Raw genomic sequence first — 12,588 nt, forward strand, 5'->3', positions numbered from 1 at the left:
GGGAATGACAGCTAGTAAGTCAGGAGTAATGGCAACAGAATCTAAGCAAGTCCATAGGAGGAAAATAATATCAAAAGCTATGGTGCTGGAAAGTGTACATATGTGTGTGCGTGTGTGAAGTATTGAAGTTGATACAACAGTTAAAAGAAAAAGAGAAAATAAGTTTAGACATTACACCCTTGGGATAGAGGACTGCTAGGGATAGTACTGGGACCTGAATGAGTTTCCAATTCAAGAGTCTTACTTAACACAGGTTTTGAAACTGTCATTTTTCTCCCCTCCTTTGACTTAACCACCATTAACTTAGGCAACCAAAGCCAGCACATGCTCCTTGTAGTATGAAAAAATAAAATACCATTTAAAGTAGTTATTCCAGGGGCACCTGGGTGGCTCAGTCAGTTAAGTGTCTGACTTCACCTCAGGTCATGATCTCACAGTTCATGGGTTAGAGCCCCACGTCGGGCTCTGTGCTGACAGCTCACAGCCTGGAGCCTGCTTGGGATTCTGTGTCTCCCTCTCTCTCTGCCCCTTCTCCACTCACACACTCTCTCTCTCTCCTTCAAAAATAAACACACATAAAGAAATTTAAAGTAGTTATTCCAAGTTAATTTGCAAGTAATGGATCCTCAGAAAGGCTTGGAGGTTATGATACTGGCAATGGTACAAGTAGCAGTAGTAACTCGTGGTTTGTCTGTGAATCTGAAGATTAAGCCATTTCATAAAATATTTCTATACCAAAAGAAAAAAACAAAGCAGAGCTTTGACTGCAGCTTTAAATGTAGGCACATTAAAAGTAAAGGTTTACTTCTCATACCTCAAAATGACTACAATAGAAAAAACACAAGACGAAGGAGAAAAAAGACTGAGTGTTATCATCCAAACATTTCAAAGTATGTTTTTTCCTTATAACTGATACTGTGAGATAATGTAAACCTAGCCCTTGAGATACGGGAGTGCATTTTTGAGAAAACCTGAGGTCTAAAGATGATAGGATTTCATGATCAAGATCAGGACCTTCATCGTCAAATCTCTGGCACCCAGGAATTTGAATGAGATTATTTAGGAAGCATTGAAAGTGACTGGGGTATTGGAGATTCCTGACACTTAAAAACCATACAAATCTTCTCTTAATTTATCAGTACACGTAGAGTAAATGCTATCAGAATGCTCTGTGCACCTGAAAAAAATGTCAAAAAATCAGATAAACAAAGAAAGAAATGGATTATGAAGAATTAAAAAAAAATTTTTTAATGTTTATTTTTGAGACAGAGCATGAGCGAGGGGAGGGGCAGAGAGAGAGGGAGACACAGACTCTGAAGCAGGCTGCAGGCTCTGAGCTGTTAGCACAGAGACCGACGTGGGGGCTCAAACTCATGAATCGCGAGATCATGACCTGAGCCAAAGTCAGACACTCAACTGACTGAGCCACTCAGGCGCCCCATTATGAAAAATTTTTATAGAACCTTGTAAAAGAAGCCAAAAAAGATTTAAGTAAATATGTATATTAAGGGCTTCTGATGAGAAGCTTATCAAATAGGTAATTATACGGAAATGATTGGTTCCTTGTTTGTTTGTGGAGGTGCATAGGGAGATAACACACTGTTCAGTGTGTTAATATCCATATTTAGTAGCTGTCAAATCTTTCTGGGTTAACTGATATAAACCTAAACCCAGTAGTGGTCCATGCTGCTCAACATTGAAGAAATAAAAGACCACCTGCTATGGGCTATGGGAGGAAAGAAAGTGGGATTGCATCTATCACATGTATCTAGCTGACTCACTCCTCCTTTAAAGTCCCTTCCAGGATGCAAAATAAGAAGCTGTCAGAGGTGGAAATAGCCCTTGCCTGTTAGTCCTACCTGAGCCAAAAAAAAAAAAAAAAAAAAAAAAAAGCTAATGAGAAAGGAAAACATAAATAGTCCTATTGACTATAGCAGCAGTGGGAGCCTATAAGGCATATGCTTAGTTAGAACTGAACATTTCATGCAGTTAAAAAAACAACAACAGATTAATCATTAAATCCCAAAGGCTTAATAGCAAAGGTTTATTTCTCTCTCAGGAAGTGATAGGGATTACAGACTGAAAAGGTATGTAGGGATTTTTACTAACCCAACCAGTAAGTGGCCCTGATTCCTCACAGCCTGTGGAGTTGAACTACCATCTGACTGTGCAACTATAAGGAGGCTGGACAATGTTAGTCAAAAGTGAGGTGAACATTACTATTTCTATCATACTCACCCATTCTGGTTCCAGACTCTCCCCTTATTCCCTTTTCCATAGAGCACACTCTATCTTCCCCCACCAAGGGAGACAAACCCTACATTTTTTTTTGAGTATGAAGCTCAAAGTTGAGGAAACCTAGGTGATGTATGGTGATCTCTACCTTGACCTTATAGTTGTTTCCTCTGGGTCTCAGGACCAATTAACTTAAAAAGACAATTTATCCCACCACATCCAGTAAACAATAGTAAATAGGATTGACATAGCTATAATTAATACCTCACTTCAAGAAGGAGAAGTACATAAATACTCTGAAAACCCACTGGATAGGATGTTCTGTGGATCCTCACCCCCAAGGGAGACTATTGACCAGGCCCAAATCTCTCACCCTGAGAAGTGTTCCACTGTCCAACAGCCCCCAAGATTCTTTTCTATTATTCTTCCTTCTCTATTATTCATCTTGACCATATCTAAGGCTGAGAAATAACCTTTTCCTGGATCATGTGCAGCTTTCTCAACACACTTTTTTCCATAAAAGGTTAGGGTCTCAATGCTCTTTATTTTTGTTCTTTAATGTTTATTTATTTTTGAGACAGAGACAGAACACAAGCAGGAGAGGGGCAGAGAGACAGGGAGGCACAGAATCCAAACCAGGGTCCAGGCTCTGGGCTGTCAGCACAGAGCCCAACATGGGGCTTGAACCCACAAACCGTTAATCCATGACCTGAGCCAAAGTCAGACACTTAACTGACTGAGCCACACAGGCACCCCTCCCAACGCTTTTTAAAGTACAGTCTCTTTTAGTCTAGAGTCGAAAACCTGGTTACTATGCTCCTTATGAACTGTATTTGGTCTGCATCATGTGACAGTAATCCTGCCCGCAGTTCTATTTCAAATATACTTTTTAAGATAATTTTTTGCTCTTTGTTATTACTCTCTCCTTCTTTCTGACCCCTCCCCTTCTCACACACTAAATGGATTTAAAGGTGGCTACCTTGAATTTATATGATTAGTTAAAATAGTCATTATTATAAACTTCCCTACTAATTATTTGATAAACTGAGAGGATTTAATGGGTGCCACACTTTAGTCTAATCTTTCCACAGAGGCAATCAATTAAAATATTTTGCTAGCTAGATATCTATTACTCAAATTCTCTCATTGTAATATTTGACCTTTTGCAATTATTTAGAGACCTATTTTTTTAAAGCAATCTCACCAGTGTGGGACTCGAACTCATGACCTGGAGATCAGTAGTTACATGCTCTACCTACTGAGCCAGCCAGGTACCTTTTGACTGTTTGCATTTGAAAGTTGGCTTTCCTTATACTTCAACTGCTTCCTAAATTTCTGAGATTTCTCTATTCCCTTCATTTTTTTAATGTTTATTTATTTTGAGAAAGCATGTGAGAGACTGGAGGGAGGGGCAGAGAGAGAGAAGAGAGAGAATCCCAAGCAGGCTCCATGCTGTCAGTGAGGAGTCCTATGCGGGGCTCCATCTCATAACCATGAGATCATGCCCGAGCTGAAATGAAGAGTCAGATGCTCAACTGACTGAGCCACCCAGGGGACCCTATTCCCTCATTTCTTCTCATAAAGTCAATAGTCCTTTCTTGAATTCAGCTTTTTCCTGAAGTGCCTTCCTGATGTATCTGAAAACAAGCAAAGCCCACCACTAATGTTATGTCCTTTGCCAAGCTCTTTGTGCAGATGTATAATTTCCTAATATAGGACTTGCTTTCCAGGTTTCCACAGGTAATAGTGTTGCCTGCTATTTTGTCATTTTATCATATGGATCTCTACCTTTTTGGACTCATAGTTTACTCACCCATGAAGCTTAACTATTAAAACGAAAGCCATGGCTTTTGTTTGGTTCTGCAAATTATCATTTTCCTGTTTTTGGCTTGCTTGTTTGTTTCCTGTTTCTTTTTCCTTTTTTTTCTTTAATTTGTGTTTTTAAAAACCAATAGGAAAGGCTATGCTGTGATAATAATAATCCCCAAATAATTTTATGAACAAACTGGCAGATGACATTTATAGTTTTCAAGAGAAACTTTTTCTTGCTTATGCTGTGCTCCATTATCTTGTGCCTCCATCATTGAAACATACATGCACACACAAACAAAATGATCTTTTTGGTTGTCGTAAAAGGAGAGACTAGAGAACCATGCATGTTTGTCTGGAAGTTTAATTTTATTGCCTTAGCTCTACATTTTGCTTTCCTACACAACCCAATGGCCAAGCCTCATTTCTCTGAAGAAGCTTTGCAAATTTAGGGCTGCAAATGGAATATTTGGTAAGCATTACAGTCTCTTTCACAGCAGATTCATGTGGCACCTATTAAGTGTCAGATATGGGCTTAGTCAATGGCTTGGAGACTTCAAATCCCTTTTAATAACTAGATAAAGCATACTAGATAAACTATATCCATAGCTCACAGGAAGAATGGACTTGCTATGGGAATTGTCCTGAAGATAATTAAGAAAAAAATCCTCTTATTTGGAATACTATTTTTGTACGTAACCACAAGAAAATAATCATAGCCCTTTGGATAGAGAGTAGTTCAAGACAAAAAGATAGACATTAATAGGTGGATCATTCAACTAAAAAAGGGTTTTGTGAAATAGTTCTGCCCAGCAGCCCCTCAGCATTCTGTTGTGACAAGTCAGGACAATTTTATTCCCTCTCAGGACTTCTGAATATGAGACAAAGAGAGCCAGTCACTAGGAGACATAGAAAGAAAGAAAGAAAGAAAGAAAGAAAGAAAGAAAGAAAGAAAGAAAGAAAGAAAGAAGGAAAGAAGGAAAGAAGGAAAGAAGGAAAGAAAGAAAGAAAGAAAGAAAAGGGTGACTGGGTGAGCTGATTGGCAAAGCCTTATATTAAGCAATAAATGTTTTTGTTTTCAGTACATTAGAAGACCACAGGTCACTAGAGCCTTATGTCCTGAGATGACTCTTATCATAAATGTCCACTTACTGAGGTAGAGTGTCTCTGTTCCTTGCAATTTGAAATATCCTGACTCACGTAAAAAGTGAATATGTGTATGTTATTGACTGAATTGTGTCCCTTAAAAATTCATACATTAAATGTCCTAATCCCAAATGTGATGGTATTTGAAAGTAAGGCCAATAAAGAGGTAATAAAGTTATAAGGTTAGTGCTGTGGTCCAATAGGATAGGAGTTCTTATGAGGAAGAGACACCAGAGTTCTCTCTTTTTCTCTCTGAATGCACACAGAAGAAAGAAGGCCATGTGAGGACACAGCAAGAAGTCAGCTATCTGCAAAACAGGAAAGGAGGACTAAGAAGGAGCTAGCTCTTAGGACACCTTGATCTTAAACTTCTGCCTCCAGAACTGCGAGAAAGTAAGTTTCTGCTGTTCAAACCATTCAATCTGTGATATATTTTAATAAGAGTTTAATCAGATGATGATGATGATTATTATTATTATGATGTCTTGGTATCAGCAAACTGTGCCTACTATACTGCTTTTCTTTTAAGAACCTCTTTCCACAAATTTATTTTTTGTTTCACGAAAGTTTGATTGATTGTTTTGATTTTTGCAGCTTGTGTGGTAGCGTAATGATTGGAAGATCAGAAAAGGGGTGCTAGGGTGGCTCAGTCAGTTAAGCATACGACTCTTGGTTTCCGCTTAGGTCATGATCTTATAGTTCGTGAGTTGGAGCCTTGCACTGAGCTCTGCGTTGATGGCATGGAGCCTGCTTGCAATTCTCTCTGTCCCCCTCTCTCTCTGCCCCTCTCCTGCTCGTTCTCTGTCTCCCTGTCTCTCAAAATAAATAAATAAACTTAAAAAAAAATAAGATCAACAAAGACAACCCATGGACTTTACAAATTAAGAACACTAAGCAAATGTGAACATTATTAGTATTTTAATAATCCCCATGGATGCTGATATGGAAAACTGAGGTAATTATATGGACCAGTGGCCCTTGATATTTATAAAATATATAATGATATTTTGTTCACTGCTCCACTTTTTTGGAAAGCTTTTTCTAAAACAATATATGTTTAGTTTTGTTTTTAAATAGTAAACTTTTTTTTCTATTTTAGTCATATTTACTAAATTTATACAACAAATTATGAACACTTACCAAAATGTCACACACAGAACGAGGTGCTGAGGTGTCATCAGTCAGCAAAACAGACACAAATCCCTGCCCTCGTGGAGCCTGGTAAGAGGAGGCAGGCAATAAACATTATAAATCCACTAAATATCTGATATGCTGTATGATGATCTACACTATCTTGTTGGAAGGGAGATTTGGGTGGGAGGAATTCAAATTTAACCGAAGGTGGCACTGGGTTAGAAAACCTGAAGCGGATATGAGACAGTCATGCGTATACCTGAGGGAAAGATCATTCAAGTCAGAGGGAACAATGCACACAAAGACCTGAACTGAGAGCATGTTGGGCATGTTTAAGAAGTAGCAAGGAGGTCAGCATGGCTGGAGAGCTGTGATGAGGGGAAAACAGTGGGAGATGAGATCAGAAAGGTAATCATGTGGGTCCTTGTCTATTGAACGACTTGGCTTTTGCCCTCAGAGAGAAAGAAGCAACTGAAGTGTTGAGTAAAGCAGCAACATGCCGTGCTTTATAGCTTAACAAGATCATTCTGGCTATTGCATTGAAAATAGACTGAAGGAAGGCAAGGGGATAGACATGAGACCAGTTAGGAGGCTACCTTAGTAACTGAGGGGAGATGGTAGTGGCCTGCATCAGGAGCATTGGGGTGGAGGAGTTGAGAAAATGACTAATTTTGGACGTATTCTGAATATAAAATCCTCAGGATGTGCTAAGATACTGGATGTAAAGTATGACAGAGAGGACTGAAGAGTAACTCTAAAATTACTGATCAGAAAATGTCATTAACTGAGGTGGCTTAGGAGGGAGGCAGCACACGTGTTGGAGGTAGTTAAGAGAATTAACAGTTCCCTGTCGACAATGTCAATTTTCAGGTATCTAGCATGTCTGTGTGTAAGGTGTTAGGTGGGTAGTTAGGTATTTGATTCTGGAATCGAGGGGAATGGAACAGAACTTTTGAGAGTTGTTGGTGAATAGGTGACAGTTAAAGCCACCGCATAAGATGATACATACCACAGAGGAAGATGTGTAGATAGACAAGATGAAAAACTCCAGGGTTGGGCTGTGTGGCACAATTGGAGATTCTGATAGATGTGGCAACTTTTATGAAACTATTGTCAGGTCTTTATTTCAGTATTTCTTTGATCTATTCATATATATTACATCCAGATTACCTTATAGAATAATTCTGGACATTGAGTTCCTTACATATAAAATAAATCTTTATTGCATCAAAAAATGTGTGCTTGGGGTGCCTGGGTGGCTCAGTAGGTTAAGTGTCCAGCTTCGGCTCAGGTCATAATCTCACAATTCATGGGTTTGAGCCCTGTATGGGGCTCTGTGCTGACAGCTCACAGCCTGGAGCCTGCTTTGGATTCTGTGTCTCCCTCTCTCTGCCCCTCCCCTGTTTACACTCTGTCTCTCAAAGATGAATAAACATTAAAAAAAAAAATTTAAAAAAACAGTGTGTGCTTTAAGACTAAGTCATTTGTAGTATATCTTCCTTTTAGGTCTTGGTGAATTTTCATATTTTTAAGTTTACTGATTTTATGGACATCCTGAAGTATATTTGCTTTCATGTTTTCAGCCTTGTCATTTTAGATTGTGAAATGTAATTTGTTCGTATTCCTAAACATCATTTCATGATGAGCCATAATGATTGTAGTTTTCAAGAAGCTTAAAACTTAGTTGGCAATAAACAAAGACATATATAAATAACTAATCTCAGGTGTGTTGCATGTTAAAAAGAAAATACAAGAGGGTAAAGGGGTAGGGAGTGACATCAGTGGGTGACAGGTAATCTGTTTTATGTTAGAGATCAGGAAAAGCCTCTCTAAAAAGATACCTCTAAGAATAATGAAGAAGATCCAATGGGTGCATACACACAGACACACATACAAGTAACAGGGAAGGTTGTTACAGAGAAAGGGAAGGGCAGTTGTAATAAATATATACGTATTCATTCATTTTGCAAACACTTACATAATAGCTGCTAGATGCTATAATTTTAATAATATAGTCCCAATCTTGAAGATCTTAGCGTCTCTTGGTCTAATGAGCACTCTTATCAAGCTTTACTATTCGATATCAACAACTAATTACCAGAACTCATGGAGGTGTGAGGTGAGTTTTGAACAGCAGGTTTTCTTCATTAAAAACAAGTTTCATGTTCCTTGGGAATAGTTAGGTCATTTTGTGAGGTCTGCTTCTGTTTTCTCTGCGCCTTTCTGCCACTTGTCCTTATTTATATGCATCATGCAACAAGCCACACACTCTTTGTGAAATCTTTTCAGTGTCCAGCTGCGTCACTGACAGAACATTGATGCCCTTTGCCCTTCATTTTATACCCCTTCTACTTGATGCATACTTTGAACGTCACACCCTTTCTACACTGTGCATATACTCCTTTCTGCCTACTTTCGTTTCCTGCAGAATGTAATTCACTACATTGTTTTTTCTTCAGAGTTGTCACCTGTTTCTACGTACTGTCCTATTTCTTAAACTTTTAATTTTAGAATAGTTTTAGATTGACAGAAAAGTTATGAAGATACTCATATACCCCTGACCTAAATTCTGCTCTAATTCATATCTTGCATCAGTATCATACATTTGCAGCATTGATGGACCAATACTTATATATTGTTGTTAACTGAAGTGCATACTTTATTTAGAGTCCCTTAATTTTTACCTAATATCCATTTTGTCTTCCACGGTCCCATCTAGTACTTTGGGACCCCAAAAGAGTTCAGTTCTTTCTGGCACATGGGCTGCAGTGCTTTTGATCATCTCATTGGCTTAGGAGAAGTAAACAGCTGAATTAGGAGATAGAAGGAAAGCAAAAATCACTGAGGTTTCATGCCTGATAATTCATTGTTATCCAGCTTCATGGATGGGCCAATTTTTCTAACCTGAAACTGTTCGTTTGTTTTGTTTATTTTTATTTTTTTTCTCCTAAAATCTATTTAATAAGTACTGTTTATTGTCACTTTTTATCTATTGACCTATCTACCCTCACTCTACACCCCCCTAAAATCTAGTTTCCATTCTACCTTACACTAGAACTGACTCTAAAAGTGTCAGTTATTTCTCAGCTGCCATATCAGCAAAAATTAAACATTTTCACAACAGACTCCATACACAATGACTCAGGTTCTTGTCCTCTTAGATCAATATTATTATTAATATTGATCAATATATTGATAAATATATTATTATCAATATTATTGCCCTCTTAGATCAATATCCTGGCCCCTACTGTGACCCTCTCTCTCTGAATTTTAGTCCAGTTGCATAAGGATAGGGATATTATCAGCTTCAAATATAATGGGAATTGTTTTTAAGTAATTCTAGCACTAGGCAAAAGTCCACAATGTTACAAATTTTCCAGTGAAATAAACCTCACAGGACTTCTGAAATGTATTCCCAGGGCATTTTATCTGAATTGCTGTCACAATTTCTAATGTTTTATTGTGTATTTTAGGTTTCTGAGCATGTCCCTTCTTTCCTTTGGCAGTTGAGAAATTAAGATAGATTCCATATTTTAATTAACTTAGCATGTTTTCCATGATACAGGGAGCAGTATTCACCAGTTTGATAGATCACTGAAATAAGCTGATTCTAGTTACCACAGTTGCTATGTTGTTAACAGTTGTTTTAAGAACTTTCCTTTCTTTATTCCTTTTTTTATCCAGGCAAGAAGCCATTTATACATATACATATATACATACATATACATATATAGGTAATTTATATACATATTCTGGCTTCAAGGAGGTGGATCAAAATCCCCACCCGTTAAGTGTGGGGTGTACACAGTGAATTCTTTCCAAAGAGTACCATATAGGAAAGGAAGAGGAAGTAACTTAATTAGGGAAACCGACGAACACTTCCTGCAGGTGATCAACGTTGACAGCAACAGCAATGAGTCACGTTAATAGTACATATCCTTTGATATGGTGTTGATGAAAATGGCACTTGATATCTATGGTCTTTCTCCCAAATAACATAACCCAAAATAATCATGAGAAAAAAAAATCAAATCTACCCCAATTGAGGAACATCCAATAAAGTACCTGACCAAATCTTCTGAAAACTATCAAGTTCATCAAAAACAAGAGAAACCGTCACAGCCAGAACTCTAAAGAGACAAGATTGATGACTCAATGTAATATGGGATCGTAGATGAGATTGTAGAACAGTAACAGTAGCAACAGCAACAACAAAAGGACACTAGGTGAAAACTTAGGGAAGTTGAATAAAGTAAGGACTTTAGTGAATAATAATGTCTCACTGTATCAGTCATCACTGCCTGGTTTCCTTTCCAGGTTTATTTTCTCTTGCTCCCCCATATGAGTCTTCAACTGTAGTTAAATTAGTATATTTGTGTCCCTCTACACAGAACCTTATTTCCTGTGTCCACATCTTCACATTAGCTTTCCTACCCATCAGTCAACCAAAACTTCTTCCCTGCTCCACTCCCATCTCCCTATCAAAACTGTATCAAACATTAATTTTCCATTTCAAATCATTTTTGTTTGTCCTTACATTGCCTCAACCTAAAGAAACTTTCCTTCCCTCCACAGCTGTAAGAATTATTATCTGTGTTATTTATTTCTCTCTTCATGTGCTAGTTTACACAGTTATTTTTCCATTTTGGAAGGCCATATTTTATAGTTTTGTACACATCTGCCCTTGCTGTACAGAAAGTACATTTCCCAGGATTACTTTCCCACTTCACAGTTGACCCCAAGAGAAATATGTGTGTGATAGGGCAGGTAAAAGGCAAACAGCTCTGGAGGTTGGTGCAAAGTATAGGGACTATTGTAGCTCACACGTGTTGCTGATCTTCTGGCTCATCTTGCTTCTGCAGGGTGGCAACCTGGCCTGCAGGCCTTCAAATCCCACAGGACCTCCTCCGTCCAGTCTTGGGCCAGGCACATGTGCAGCTCCATGATGAAAGGTTGCAGCTTCTCCTCTAGGTCATCAGTGTAATCAGGTGAAATCAGATTCAGGTTTCAAGTTGTCCTTGTGGGTTTCCTTTATGGATTTTATTCTTTCCCCCCTTATTCTACATCATATACAGGTTTCCATTCTGTCTGCTAATCTTGCTGGCCCTTAGTGTTCATGGTCTCGCATGAACTTCACCAGCAGTCAAGTGTGCATTGTGCATACTCTAGGATGACAACTAACATATATATATATATATATATACATATATATATATATATATATATATATGTTATATATATATAATATATACATGTATATATATATATAATATATAATTAAACATACATGCAATTAAAATGATAAAAGGGAAATGGAATCATGTAAAATGTTTATTTAAAACTCTTAGAAAGCAGGTAAAGAAAGGACAAGAAAAAATATTGCAATTAGTAGTTACAATCATAGTAGATATTAAGCCATATCTACCAATAATAATTTTAAATGTGACCGCCCCAAATACACTAAAAATATAGAGATTGTCAGGGCACCTGGGTGGCTCAGTTGATTAAGCATCCAACTTGGCTTAGGTCATGATCTCATGGTTTATAGGTTTGAGCTCTGCCTTGGGCTGTACGCTGATAGCTTCGAGTCTGGAGCCTGCTTCAGTTTCTGTGTCTCCCTCTCTTTTTCTCTGTGCCCCTCCTCTGCTTGTGCTCTCTCTTTCTCACTGTCTCTATTTCTCTCTCTCTCTTTCTCTCTCTAAAAAATAAATAAATAAAATTTAAAAGTAAAATAAAATATAGAGATTGTCAGAGAAAATAAAAAATAAGACCCACCTATCATCCAAAAAAAAAAAAAAAGAAAAAGAAAAAGAAATACACTTTAAATATAAGAACTCAGCTAGGTTAAAAGAGATGGAGAATGATTTACCTTCCTAATACTGATCAAAAGAAAGGTGAAGTTAATTATATTAATTTCAGACAAAGCAGATTACAAAGCCAGGAAATCATCAGAGAAGGGAGGGGCATTACAAAAATGATAAAGGGGTTAGTTCTTCAAGAAGACAAACAATAATTCTTAATGTGTATGTGCATAATAGCAGAGAATGAAAATATGTGGAATAAAAACTAATAGAACTAGAAGAGGACAACTATTTTAGGTGAAGACTTCAACACCCTTCTAATAATGGACAGACCCGTTAGGCAGAAAACCAGCAAGGACACAGTTGAATTCAACTGACCATCAGTCAACTGGATCTAATTGGCATTTATAGAATACTTCAGCAGACAACAGCAGAATACAGCTTCTCAAGTTCCCATGGA

At 37.7% G+C, this 12,588-nt stretch overlaps 1 long non-coding RNA gene across 1 annotated transcript in view; it reads right to left on the reverse strand.

Moving 5' to 3' along the window:
• LOC131503800 (uncharacterized) overlaps positions 1-12,588 on the reverse strand; it is a 129,543-nt gene that overhangs the window by 81,939 nt on the left and 35,016 nt on the right. The window contains exon 2 of the long non-coding RNA XR_009257615.1: positions 6,331-6,408. This is a non-coding gene — a long non-coding RNA (uncharacterized LOC131503800). The remainder of the gene's footprint in view (positions 1-6,330; positions 6,409-12,588) is intronic.

This window comes from Neofelis nebulosa, chromosome 2 (assembly GCF_028018385.1).
Source record: "Neofelis nebulosa isolate mNeoNeb1 chromosome 2, mNeoNeb1.pri, whole genome shotgun sequence".
In the NCBI taxonomy this organism is placed as follows: Eukaryota; Metazoa; Chordata; class Mammalia; order Carnivora; family Felidae; genus Neofelis; species Neofelis nebulosa.